The 13,884-nt window shown below is 28.9% G+C and overlaps 1 protein-coding gene across 2 annotated transcripts in view; it reads left to right on the top strand.

Moving 5' to 3' along the window:
• Positions 1 to 13,884, top strand: part of LOC107451740 (LIM domain only protein 3) — a 97,263-nt gene that overhangs the window by 28,509 nt on the left and 54,870 nt on the right. The gene's annotated exons all lie outside the window — the stretch shown is intronic.

Raw genomic sequence — 13,884 nt, 5'->3', positions numbered from 1 at the left:
TTCTGCTCCTATGGTAACGGTTTAACGTAAATTCTGGTTTTCAAAACTATAGTTCTTATTACCACACATTTAGTAAAAAAATACAGAACTTAAAAGTAAATTTAATTGAACAAATGATTTTATGCCATTCTCTAAGGTATCATGATCAGCAGTTTTTACCACATTTACTAAATTTTGTCACATCTTATTAAGCATTTTGTATTACTATTTTAACCAAAATCATTACCAAACCGCTTATGTCAAAATTACCGAGCTTTTTGGTGTTCCCTTAGAAGCAGAAACACGGTAAATTTTCCATATTTTTTGTACTTTTCAGTATGCTCTTTTTTTCCGGATAGTTTTGATCATAATTTTTTTTCTCTTTATCATCGTATTATTTAATGCATGGTGGCTTGAAAAATTTAGTTCATGAAGTTTCTGCACTCTTTTGTAAACCAATTTGCTTTTATCTGTTTCTAACATGTAGTCACGTGCGGACAAACTTTCAATGAGCGCGTTGTATTTCGCCATGGAGAGCTCGCCTCCCAACGAGATGCCTAGATTCGAATAACAGCAATGGATGGTCAGTAAGAATTCTGCTCCGCGATTGCACCGACCACAGTGTTGATGTAAAATTACCTTTGTAATAGACTGATCATGGCTTAGAATCCCCTTGCCATCGGACTAACCTTAAAAGGTTTTCGTGGTTTTCCCCTCCATGTAATGCAAATGCCGGTTAGATCCATCAATAAGTCCTATAGTCTGCTCCAATACTTGATCTAGGCATTTTATTATCTTCTAGATTGGATTCAAAATTACAAGATTATTGAGGTGAACATTGATAGTCAGAAATCCCAAAATGGGTAAGCTGTTATAAAATGGAAAATAGGATAAAATTTTTAAAACAAGCTTAATCACATATTTAATTGCGTAAATAACGAAGCAAAATGTAATCAATACTAAAACAATACTTTGTACTGTAATTTCTTTAAACTACATTTGTTTTGTTTGCAGTCTGAGTAAAGTACCCAGCCGTGGGTAGTGATTAGCAGGTTGAGAAACGCTGGTCTAATGTTAAAAAATCATTATTTTCTCTATAATTTTTCTTTTTTCTACTAATTTACAGGCAAGGTTGTTACTAATTTAAGATCAAATAGATTTTAATAAATTTTAAAGTACGGTTTGCGCAGGCACTGATGGCTCAGTAGTTAAGGTACTGAGAGCTATTATCGTGATAGCCAGTGGATCTATCCTCTGTGGAGAAAAAAAAAAGTCAACCCAGCTTCACATCGATGGTTCTCGAAAGTAAAGGTTGTCGGTGAGTAATACTGACTACATTGCGACCATTCATACCACTAGGTCTTGAAATCGTGGAGTCTTGCGACTCTGTTAGACTAACAACTGGTTGTTCAATTAAAGTGCTTTATTTTTTCTTGTATTCGAAATTTTTTTTTTTTTTATCTCTTGCGTTTAAAAAGCTATTTACAATAAATTTTCTTGATATTTTTCATAATTTTTTTTTTTAAATCAAGAAAGATTAATTAGATTGAGCATGGTATTAAAAAAGATTTTTTTTCAAAATTATACTTAGTAAATATATTTTCAAACATTTTTTAAGTGATTTTTTTTCAAAATAGTTGCATAATTCATACTTTCTACATAAAGGTAATCGAGAAATTTATTTATAAGTAAACAACAAAAGTCAATAAAGAAATTTAAAAAATTTTTTGCTTATCTAGTTCCTTAAAATAATAGTTGTGTTTATCTGAGTTAATATTTCAGTAACACGCAGATAATATCTCTGATTATTCGATGTGACTGAGATAAATATAACTGAAGAATATAACATATATTTTTGAGGAATGACATGTTATTTTCTGAACAGATCCTAGAATATAAATCTCACGTTAAATAATCGCTATCTTTAAAGACATATTAAATCTGGAAATCGATCTAAAACAAAAAAGAAGATACATTTTCATGTTCGAATTTGAGGAAGATTAATTTTTATTCTTTAATCGCATAACATCGAAACAATGGCAATACACATTCGATTCGATGTAACGGTTATGAATTGTGGGCAGGTGGATATTTTTCATTAGTTCTAGTCGAACGAATATGTTAATCTTATTTGATTACACCGGCGTTAAAATATTGATAATTCGAACAGGTAAAAATAATGGGTAAAAAGAGAGGAAATCCGATGGTTCCTTTTATCTGGTAATTCGTTTTTTCCGACTAAAATGGGTTAGATGTTCGTCCAATCATGCGATACATTCATTTATGTACTTCCATCATGGTCATTCCGTGCGCCATTTTCGAACGAAAAAGAATGACCCTCGTCCCTGCATTAGGTTACTTTCATGTAATGACTTGTTAATGTTTTTGTCGTGGTCGTCTCTTTATCTAATTGCTTCAGAATGACTAATGTTATGACTTTAATGGATCTTTCATATTTGTTTGAGAATTTATCCTTTTTTTCCCTACGATTGAGTATCATTTGGAACTCTATGTATTAAAGTTAAATAATTGATTTCTTAAAACGTTGATATTTAAATTATTATCATCAGTTTAAATTAAAAAATTTTAAATCTTGATTGATACAGCATTAAAAAATTAAAATTAATTAATGAATTTTTATTACAAAACTTCATCTATGCTAAAGGCAAAGTTCTGATGGAGTTTTTTTCTAACGATGAAAAGAGATATTGCATTACATATTCCATTCCATTCCATATTACATTATAGTGATGAAAAGAGATTAGATTGTGCTATTCTACATATTTAGATATTTTAACTAAAAATAAACTTATTACTATTATTGTTATTATAATTTTTGATCAAATTTTTGGAAAATAATGAACATAAAATAAAAGTTCAGAAAAATGAAAAACAACAATTTTACTTCAATTTCTCTTCAGAAAACTTAAAAAAAAAAAAAATTACATTTTTGATAACCTGAGTTTTTTTTAAAGACTAATGAAAATGAAAAGTAGATAATTTTAAGTTAAGAACTTTTTTAAATTATTTTTTTTTAAAAAACTAATAACAAAAAGCAAAGACAAATTCATGTATGTAGTATGTTTTTTTTATCGAAATAAATCAATTTTTATAGTAAAGCATAAAGTTAAATTTCTATCAAAAAGATAAACATAAAATTTTGAATGGTTTTTATTTCTTTAATAAGCTCATAAACTATTTATGATTAGTTTGTATACATATGAAATAGTTTTTAATATTATTATGAAATAGTTGCGAAAATATTAAATATCTGATGATTATTAGTTAGCTAAATTTAATGATTTGAAGCAGAAATAAAACTACTTCACACTCATTAAATAATATCTCTTTAGTTGTACGAGCAACAACATCTTGCCACCCAATTTCAAATACACCTCGAGTTCATAAAAAGCAAAATAAAACTTTAATGAAACTATAAGTTCCGTCTCTTACCTCTCTAGCAATCTTACCAATAAAACTTAACTATTAATAATACCGTAACCATAAAATGGTTGTATACATCTAAACTCTTCTGTATCACTAGCACTTCAAAGCTAAGCTTAATTATAAAGAGAGAGAGAGAGATAAGACATGTCGTAATTTTAATTAAAATAACATGGTGATAACAGGTAAAATGATTTCCAATTAGTTCAGAAATAACCGTTCTCATTTGTGATAACTATTTCCATTCACCTGTTCATCATCAACCCTTCCTAGAGGCTTAATTTCAAATCATACTCGGTAATGAACACATATTATGATTAGGAGAGATAGGCATGATTAGGTACAGAGAGCATTCAGCCTATGCAATTCTATGGGAAATGTTATTAGATTCGGCTTATACTATCACCAACTAAATAACGTATCAATAGTAAATATGGCACTAGCCCCTATCAATACATGGCAGTTGCGTTAGGATTACTCTAATAATAGAATATGCCATAAATGGTATTTAATTAAAATATTATGAGTGAGTTAAAAAAGAAAACTAAGTTAATTTAAAATGTCTCGCAATGAGTATTCTAAAAGGAATCTGATACAGCATACTCTTCATATCTCAAAGTTGAATGGACGCTCAGAAAATTTCGAGATAGATAGTTTTCGAGATAGCAAGTTTAGAACTAAATATGTTGTGAACAGTGGAAAAATATATAATAAAATATTACGCCAAAAATAGAGTTATGATACATGAGAATAATGACTAATTAACATGTTTGTATTGATAGTTAACTATAAGTCTAAATACAACAATGATATTTTATTTTTAAAAGTAAGACGTAAATCATTATTCATTAAATAGAAAAGAATTGGATTACAATAAATTTACATTGTGATTTTTCCAAAAAAAAATTACTTTTTATTTCGAAAATAAATTCGACATTACAAGGTTTTGAGAAGAAATTCTTCGACATAAGAATTCAAATTAACATTAGAAGAATATTTAACGCCAAGGGGAAAAATATTTTTTTGACATGACAAGGTTTCCGAGTTATCGAAGTTCCAGATACCGAGAGTATACTGTACTTCGTTTAAATGTGTAGGCAAATTTTGTATGCGTATTTGTTGAAAAAACCTTTCTCAAATAATTTTTAAAAATTTATAAGACTTCACACATCATTAACTAGTTAATAATCAAAAACAGAGTTCATGATGTGTTTGATTTTTTTAAAGATGCTTAAAAAGTAAAATTCAGTTTATAATTAGTTAAATTTTATAAATATGTTTATTATTTAAATATTAAATATTGGAAATGTTAAAAAGTAACAATATATTTCGAGCTATAGCGCATCATTAAAAATTCTTTCATGTACTGCATGCGAATGTTTGGTTCAAATTTATTAAAGAAAAAATAGCCTTATTATTAACTACTGAAAAACAGTCAAAATTAACAAATCATAAAAATAACTTCACATAATTTTTTTTAAATTAAATTTTTGAATTGGCAAAGTAAAATATGTTTCTTTTTGCCTTATCTCATCTGCAGGTTTTCAAATTTTTCTGATAACCATTTAATAAAAAACGTGCAGGAAAAAAAAGGCAATCTGAATTTCTGAATTGGTAACGCTTTCTATATGCTATATATAACATAAGAAGCTTTAACAAATCATTTTATGTTATTTCTTTATCTAAAATCTCCTTCTTAATTTATTGTTCAAAATTAAACGCGTTCTTACATTTTATTATTTACATCCGGCCTATTAGTTCCAAATTTAGATTAAAGTAGTAAGCTAGAATTAACATTTTGAGCTTTTCCCTTAACACAGCATGAGAACTGGAGAAATCCCTAGACTTATTTTTTTTTAACGAGATGTTAAAAATAATAGTGTATGCATGAAGCATTATGAAAAAAGAAAAAAGAAGTTTGTAAGAGTTTTAAAATGGCGTTTTATAAGTGACGTAATTCTTTACTTTATTTCATATTGAGTACTGATTTAGTAAAAACAACAATAAAAAATTTTGAAATTTTAAAAATCATTAGAAATTTTAAACAATTTTATATTAAAATCCTTTAAAATTTGAACTGAATGATCAATTATTTTTTTTGAAAAAATAATTTGATTTAAATCTATGGTAATTTTGTTTTGAATTCGCGAGTTATCTACGTAAATTATTAAATAATATTCATTCAAATATAAATTCCCTTATTCAGTACTTTTCCAATAATATGAACATGCTTAGATAAAAATAACTAGTAAATCAAGTTCTCTAACTGGGGATTATACTATAGGGTTTGTTCTAGAGTACTCATTCACTCTCCTCTCCCTAACAAGTGTTCATAATCTAGACATCATCAAACTATCAGTTCGTCTTTCTCTCGATACACAATCGATCACAATTCTAATAATCGATGATTAGAGGGAGGGATCGCGTGATCGCTTCCTAGCAACGTCCCTAAGAGCGAGAGGAAATCATCAGGAAATTGCCGGGGCATCATTCAGCCGGGGCGTAGAGGGAGGGCATCCTTAGAATCCTAGGGAATCCTGATGACGCACTGTCAAAGGGTGGACTGAAGAAAAGGGTTAGATTTCGGTCGTTCTAATCAGAGAAGGAATTCGAGATCTTTGGCTCGTAATCGAATGAAAGATAATTGGCTTTGGACGACAGCTGATGAAGCACAATCTACCCTCGAGGCTTGTTAAAAGGGGGCAATTGCCCCCTTTCTTTCATTTCGCCCAAAGAGAGGAGATTGCCAGCTTAAATAAAAAGAGATATTTTAACGAAAGCAATTGTTTGTCCTATTCAGTCTTCATTAATTCTTCTCCGTTTTATGGGTTGTACCATTGATCGTTAATTACTACGTTTTGGTGGGGGCTATTTTAATTAGAAATTACAACATTTACTCATCTTATAATGTTAGATTGGATATAGTTTAGATAATATTATTTAGTTGGATGAAGGGCTATGATTGAATAGCTTTATTTGAGGTGTTATGTCTTGAAACCAGCTCTGCGGATATTTCTGATGAAGCAAATGTAAATCTTATTTAGTCAGTTGATTTAGGAACTTTTATTTTTTTAAAGATTCGATTGTAATAACCAGGAGCAAGCCTGTAACGAGCTTTCACCGCATCTCACCTTGTGCTGATTGATAGATAATTACAGCTGGTTAGAATGGGCTAATTTAATTAGAAATTACGACATTCGCCTATCTTATAATGCTATTCAAACTACGGCTGAAATGTATGATTGTATATGGTGTAAATCGTGTTAATTAGTTGCATTAATGTAACGTTTGCGCAGTTCTAATGTAATGCTGGATGGTGGCTGATTTATTTAAGGCATCAAGGCAACCAGCTTTCCGGAAATGCATCCAGAGTCGAAAACAAATATTGCTTTGGAATTCAGAAATGAAATAATTTTGAGTCGTGGCGGCTCAGGAAATACAGCGTTCGCCTTCCAATGAGGTAAGCCGGGTTCGAATCCCAGCGATGGCTGGTCTATATGACTGGTCCGCACCAGGCTCGTACCGACGACAGTGCTAAAATAAATTATCTTCAGTGGTAGAAGGATCATGGATTTGAATCCCCTCACCACCAGACTAACCTTTGGAGCTTTTCATGGTTTTCCTCGCCATGTTACGCAAATGCAGGTTAGTTCCATCAAATGTCCTTCACTTTTCTCCCATTACTTGACCCAGGAGTTCCCTTGTCTTCTGGATCGGGTTCAAAATTACCTGGCTATGTAACTTAAATTTAGTAGTCATAAACTCTAAATTGGACTGGCTGTTCCTTGACTGACATAAAATAAAATAAAAATGAAATAGTTTTGATAGAAAACACAGGTTTTAAATTAAAAATGAAAAACGTGTGTCCAATTTAATACATTTTCGGAAGTAACAGAATAGAATATAAGTGAAACTAACTGCAATGAAACAGTGGTTAAGGCACTGATGCATAATTATGGTGGATTGGGGTTCAATCTCGGGTGATGGCTACGCGTCCACCAAACTTCAGGTGGGCAGGTGCTGTCTTATCTGGGAAATAAAGTTTGTCAGTGCACAATGCTGATCTTCTTAGCCATCACTATGCCATTGAGTGCGAAATTAAAGAATCCTAACTTCCATATTCTCTTGGCCAACAACTAGCTATACCTTATAATATATGGGACAGCATATCGGGTAATTAGGAGGTTGCTGTTATATTTTCACACTTTTATCAAAATTTCGAGTGTTCATTTCGAATAAATGGAGCTGAACTTCATAGATGTGAGATTCAATTTCATCTTTTAAAGAGTAGGTGATTAAGGGCTCGTTAACATTAAAATTTAGATTTCCAAAAAATGAAAATCTCCTCAAAGCAAAAAGCCCACCTGCGTTAAAATGCATAATTTGACAAACAAGCGATACTACGCGACAAGGGAATGACATAAGATTGTTCCAAATATCGCTCAATACCGAAAACGCCTTATTCTGTCATGTTGTGCTCAATTTTTAATAACCCTAAACTATCATCTGTCACTTCTTTTTCTTTTCGTTTCCAACATTTTATAATATAAATATTGCAATATTCTAATTTTAGGTGAATCCTAGGGTGTCATTTATTTTGGCATTTGAATTCAGACAAATTATATTTTTAAGAATTTTTTTAAAAATATTTTTAACTTTTGGAGTAACAAAACTTTGTGCAAGTCTGTTCAGAGCTTTCACCAGGATGCATTACGTTTCCACAGTACTGACGTCAAAGAAAAAAAATTCTCAGCGGAGCATTTAGTTTAAATAATTTTCGAACAAATTATAATTTTGATAGAAAAATCTAACCGTGGGAGGTTTTCTTGGTTTTTCTCACAGTGTAATGCAAACGCCGATTAGTTCCATCAAAAAGTCCTCGACAAAGACAGATTTCTCTCAATACTTGATCCAGGAGTTCCCTTGTCTTCTGGATTGGGTTCCACATTACAAGGTAACGGAGTTGACCATTGGTAGCCAAAAACTTAAAATTTGGGTCTGTTGTTCAACGACGGTACTTAAATACATTACGTTCCGAAGGGAATAACCAGCCTATGAATATGTTCGTTGAGCAGGAAAGCATCCTACTAATGGTGTTAAAAGCTATTGGTCTAATAGAGGTGAAAGAGAAGCAGGGTCCATTCTCGTCTTAAAGATTGTTTTCTTTGAGTGACTACATTTCGCGATTATGTTCAACCCAAAATTTTCTAGAATTTTTGACACTGTGGTTTTGAATTCATTCAGCATTGAAGTTACATGATTAGAAAATCGTGATAACCTCTTACAATTATACTTAATATCGTTTGTTTTTATGGAAAACAACATATTTCACATTAGGTTGTGTTTTATACAAGTCTGATAGGTTTTCTTAAAACAATTTTAAGCAAAAACGAAATCTACCAGCCTTAAATTATTCATAAGTTGTATTAATTCAACAGAATAATAATAGAAAAAAAAATTTAATGAATTAGTATAAAATAAAACTAAACAAAATATATAATTAATTTAGGTTTTAGTTTGATTTTGAAATGGTATAAAAAAAGTAAATATTTGCTCTTTGCAACAAAAACAAAAGTCTAATAAAAATTTGATAAATGTAAAAAAGCTATTTTTTTTAAAAGAAAAGAATAAGCATTACAATTTTCAATATTAAAAAAAAAAATATGTATAAATTTTGCGAAAAAATGAAACTGCGTTTATAACAAAAATTTAGAACCAGACATGAAAAGTATAAAAAAGCACGAGTTATAATAAATTTGCGTAATTGCATTTTATCAAACAGCTTATTTAAGTTAAAAGGAAATAATTAAAAACTCATTAGAATAACAAAGTAATTTATGGTAAGCCGAACATTAAAACTAATTAAAATTATATACTAAAATCGTTTTTACTTAAGTCTGCAAGTTAATTAATGGAATTAATTATTATAGAAACTTAAATTCATTGCATAAATCAATTTTAGCTAATTAGTTTTTAAAAATAAACATATAGTTAAAAAAGTATTAATATGGTAAAATTTATGTGAAAAAAATAACGTAATTTTTATTTATTCTATAAAATTCTGTGTACAATAATGCTTTCAATTTATAAATAAATAATTATAAAAGCAAAATTTTTTTAAAGCCTATATTGTTTATTAGAAAGCATTTTTTTTTTTAAATGAATCGCTCTGCTTCTTTTTTAATGGCATTTTTCTATACCACATAATAACGCGACCAAGTGTAAAATACTCATAATTAATTTACGTTAAAAAATAAAGTGAGAAAAAACGTATCTTCTAGCTTTTGAGCAATAATGCATTCCTTCCATGAAATAAAAAAAAATTATTTTAAATTCTTTTTTTTATTTTGAGGTGATTAAAATTAAGAAAACATTGCGGAACTATTATTTTAATTACTAATGGGAATGTTTTCATTTAAGAAAAAAAATATTTTTATATTTTAGTAGTTACATTTAAAAGCTGTAAAAATAAGAAAGTAATTTCTTCTATTAATTGCACTCTATTAATTTAGAAATGTAATTACATAAAAAATTTGACTATGAACTTAAATAAATATTATTTATTCCAAAAACAGTAATTTTTTTCCCATTTTATCATTTAATAAAACTATTAATGGTTCGTATTCTGACTAAATATTTAAAATTAATGTTCTTTTTTCTATGCAACAAAAAATATTTTAAATATTTGTTTTTGATAAAATAAGGTCAATATATTATTGAGAAAAATTTAAGAATTAAGAAATATTTTCAAAAAATCAAATAAAAACTGTCAGTTTATGACTAAAATTGAAGGTTTGCGGAATGCATTCGGTTTTTTGTTTTCAGTTAAAAATAATTATGGTAAATAAAACCAAAATATACGGTATTTAAACCATTCAGTTGGTAATTTTTCCGTTCACATGGCAACGGTTTACAAGAAATTCTGGTTTTCAAAATTATAGTTCTCATTGCTACAGATTTAGTTAAAAATACAAACCTGAAGAGCAAGTTTAACTGAATAAATTGTTTCTTTACCATGCTTATAGATTTATGAGAAAATTACCAAATTTTATCACTTATTATAGAACTATATTTTCATGATTTTTTTTTACCAAAATCATTATTGAAACGTTTTGCTAAAAATTATCGCTTTTTCGTGTTTTCATAGAGTTAGAAACATGGTAAATTTTGCCATATTCTATTAGTTTTGACCATACTTTTTTTCTCAGCGAATAGTCACTTATTTTTAAATTTCGTACATAATTGGAATATGGTTCAACTATTGAATATAGAATATTATTTACATAATACATTACGGAAATTTTAGATTTCTGTAATATTTATAATAATAATTGACGAAGGAAAATTTTGATTATTTTACCCAGCACTTAAAGCCTTCATCGTGAGATTTTAATTGTTATTTAAACTGTTTATGCGTCGCTTTATTAAAAATATTTATCTTAAAATGGGAAGTAGATATTTACTACTACTCCAAATAGTCGAGAAAAATTTTTCAATCAAAACTGGGAAAGTTGATTTTATCGGACTTCATAGATTAGAGCAAACATTAAGATTACTTATTTAAAAATGTAAGTTTAGGCTGAAATCCGTTCCATTTTCCATTTACTAGCATTGTATAAGCTTTAAAAAATAAATCAATTATTTTCGTGACTTGCTCATCCTGACCTTATACAAACGAATTTTTTAAAGGAGAAAAATAATTGAAAAGTATGCATTCAAATTGTATTAAATGTCAATCAAAATGAAAATAAACATTCAAATTTCAGTAAAAAAAATCAGATATGTTGAAGATTAGTAACTTTTCTGTTTGAAAACTCACTGACCTTGAAAGCTTATTCGGCAAATTTATAAAAACTGACTGGTTATGTTACTAATTTATGCCTTAATTATAAGGATTATGCGTGTTGAAAAATTTCCGTACTTAAATTTGTCGTACTTAAATGATCACAGTTCACACTGAAGAGCTGAATTCGAAAGCGAGATAATAGAACAATTATAAACTAGAATAAATCCACAAAAGGGGCACCCTCGATAATGACCAATGTAATTCCCTCAACTGATCAAAATTAAAGCAAAAGTAACCTCGTAAGGATGCACAGAAGGGGAATAGCTTTAATTAAAAATCCCGTAAACTCCCTTTGTTTCCTTACTTCCCCCGGGGGGTCATTAAATTAGTTACGGTCGAATAGAGAGAGAGACATTCTAAATCCCTCCCAAACATGTATAGCGTTTACTCTTGCGGCCCTTTCCAAAATTAAGCATCTAATCAAATTACAGCAGCCCTAAAACGTCCCATTTAGTTAGCGCAGAACCCTACTGTCAATAGACTATGTGCAAATCGTTAGTCTCACGAACACATCCTCTGTAGTTCTATATATCACGTGATCTCTCCACCCCCCCCCACGACGTAATAATGACGATGCATTTAAACTGGAACCGTAACTGGACGTGGACTTGCAGAATGTCCAATATTAATGACGTTTTACAGTTGCCTTCAACGTTACATTTGTCATGCGTCCATTAGGTGAACCGGAGAATTCCGGATGAAGCCGGAGATCCATTCTGGCTGATTTGGGACAATTCTGATCCCTGGTTATGATAGTTTAGGAGGAGTCTTCAATGCAATGACAAGTGCACGAGTCGTGTATGGCATGACGTATGCATATGTGGAAATTACCCCTTCTGATTCTCCAGCCCCCTTTAGCCAAATTGGGGGGCTTTGTTTGCACAATGCATTGGAATGGAAGTTTAGGTTAAAGTGCCTATCTCTCGTGGGCAGTAGACTCATTCCTTGTGGATGGGGATTTATCTTGAATTGTGCCAGCTTTTGGCGAAACCGCCCGTATGTGTTTTGAGGATTAGGCTAATGGTTTTTGCATAAACCGTCAACCCTTCAGTCATTGTGAGAATGGATTTGACAGGAAAATTGGTGAGAATTATTCAGAATGTAAATTTACAATCTGAACTCGAGATTGGAGTTCACCAGACATGCATTTTTAATTTCTTGTAAATTTAGTAACTGTTTCAGACGAGTGTTTTATTATTATTAATTTTTAATTCATCTGCATTTGAAGTATCCCCACAAAATTAAATGAGCCAAGAGGATGTTTTTACAAACATATAAACATAAAAAAATTTAAAAAAACATGCATGTTAATTTCAAAACTTAATAATTTTCTGATAAGAATATTTAAAAGTAAATGTATTTAGATTAAGTAATTAGATGTAATAAAATTATTACCAAGTTATGCAACGAGTTTTACTTTTTTATAAATAAACACAATAACTTTAACCTGACGCTTAAAACATTAGTTTAGTAACATAAAACTAATTGCAAATATCGTGTTAAAATTTTTCTTATTTGGATTTTTTTTAAATATTTCGAAGAAAAGTTTTTTTTTAAAGAACATAGTGAAAATATTTTGCGAATTTCATGGAATTTCTCAATAATATAATTGTATTTATTGTATACGTGAACTCCAAATTCTTAATTCGAATTAATCTCTCTCCCTCTCTCTGTATAATTTGAAATTCATTTTAGCATATATATAAAGCTCATTTAACATAATAGAAACTATAAAATTAGCTATTCTATGCTTTTCATTAGAAAACAAACCTACTAAAGAAATTATAAAAGAAGTGAGATATTACAATGTAAATAAAATCAAAAATATATATTTAAGTTTTTTTGTTTTGTTCTGTTCTTAATGATTTAAAACCGACTAGAAAAGTTTTATTATTTTGATTAAAAATTCTGGCAGAGTGTTGTTCTAAATTGCAGTAACTTTAAATTGTGAAGTAAAATTTTGAAATAAACAAAAAATAAATAAATAATAAAAATCAATTTGATCATTTGAAAGCGTCGTTTAATTTTTGAACATTTTTAATTTGTTACTATTAATGAAAGATTAGTCTGTGAAATGAATGACGAAACATGTGAAGTGAAATGATGAAACATTAATCATAGTTCTTTCTGAAATAATATTTATATATAATATAATAAAATAAAATAATTAATCTTTACCGTATTTTGAAAATGATTGTTATTAACTTTTTTTCGAAATTTAATTAATTTTGTTACTATGTTACTTAACTTTTTTTCGTCTGAAAATCGCAAAGGTTTAAATTTATAATTTGTAAGATGTTGTGTTATCATTATTCATATAAACTTATGCAACAGAAATTTACGAAATATTTTTTCAAAATTTTATTAACAATAATAGATAATTTCTGCACATGGTTTTCTCCTAATTATTTTGGAAGTAATATTTAATTAAGAAAGTAAAATAAATAAGCAGTTTTCAATTCTGAAAAATGATCGTTAATAACTCGTTTCGATATTTAAGTAATTATTTTATTTATGTTTTCTTTATCAAGATTTACAAAGATAAAAATTTACATTTTTGCCACTTATCACCTTAACGGAAACACATTTATATATATATATATATATATATATAT

The sequence above is a fragment of the Parasteatoda tepidariorum genome, chromosome 3, assembly GCF_043381705.1.
Source record: "Parasteatoda tepidariorum isolate YZ-2023 chromosome 3, CAS_Ptep_4.0, whole genome shotgun sequence".
Taxonomy (NCBI): Eukaryota; Metazoa; Arthropoda; class Arachnida; order Araneae; family Theridiidae; genus Parasteatoda; species Parasteatoda tepidariorum.
The sequence above is the reverse complement of the archived record's forward strand: the minus strand, read 5'-3'. Positions and strand labels throughout refer to the sequence as shown.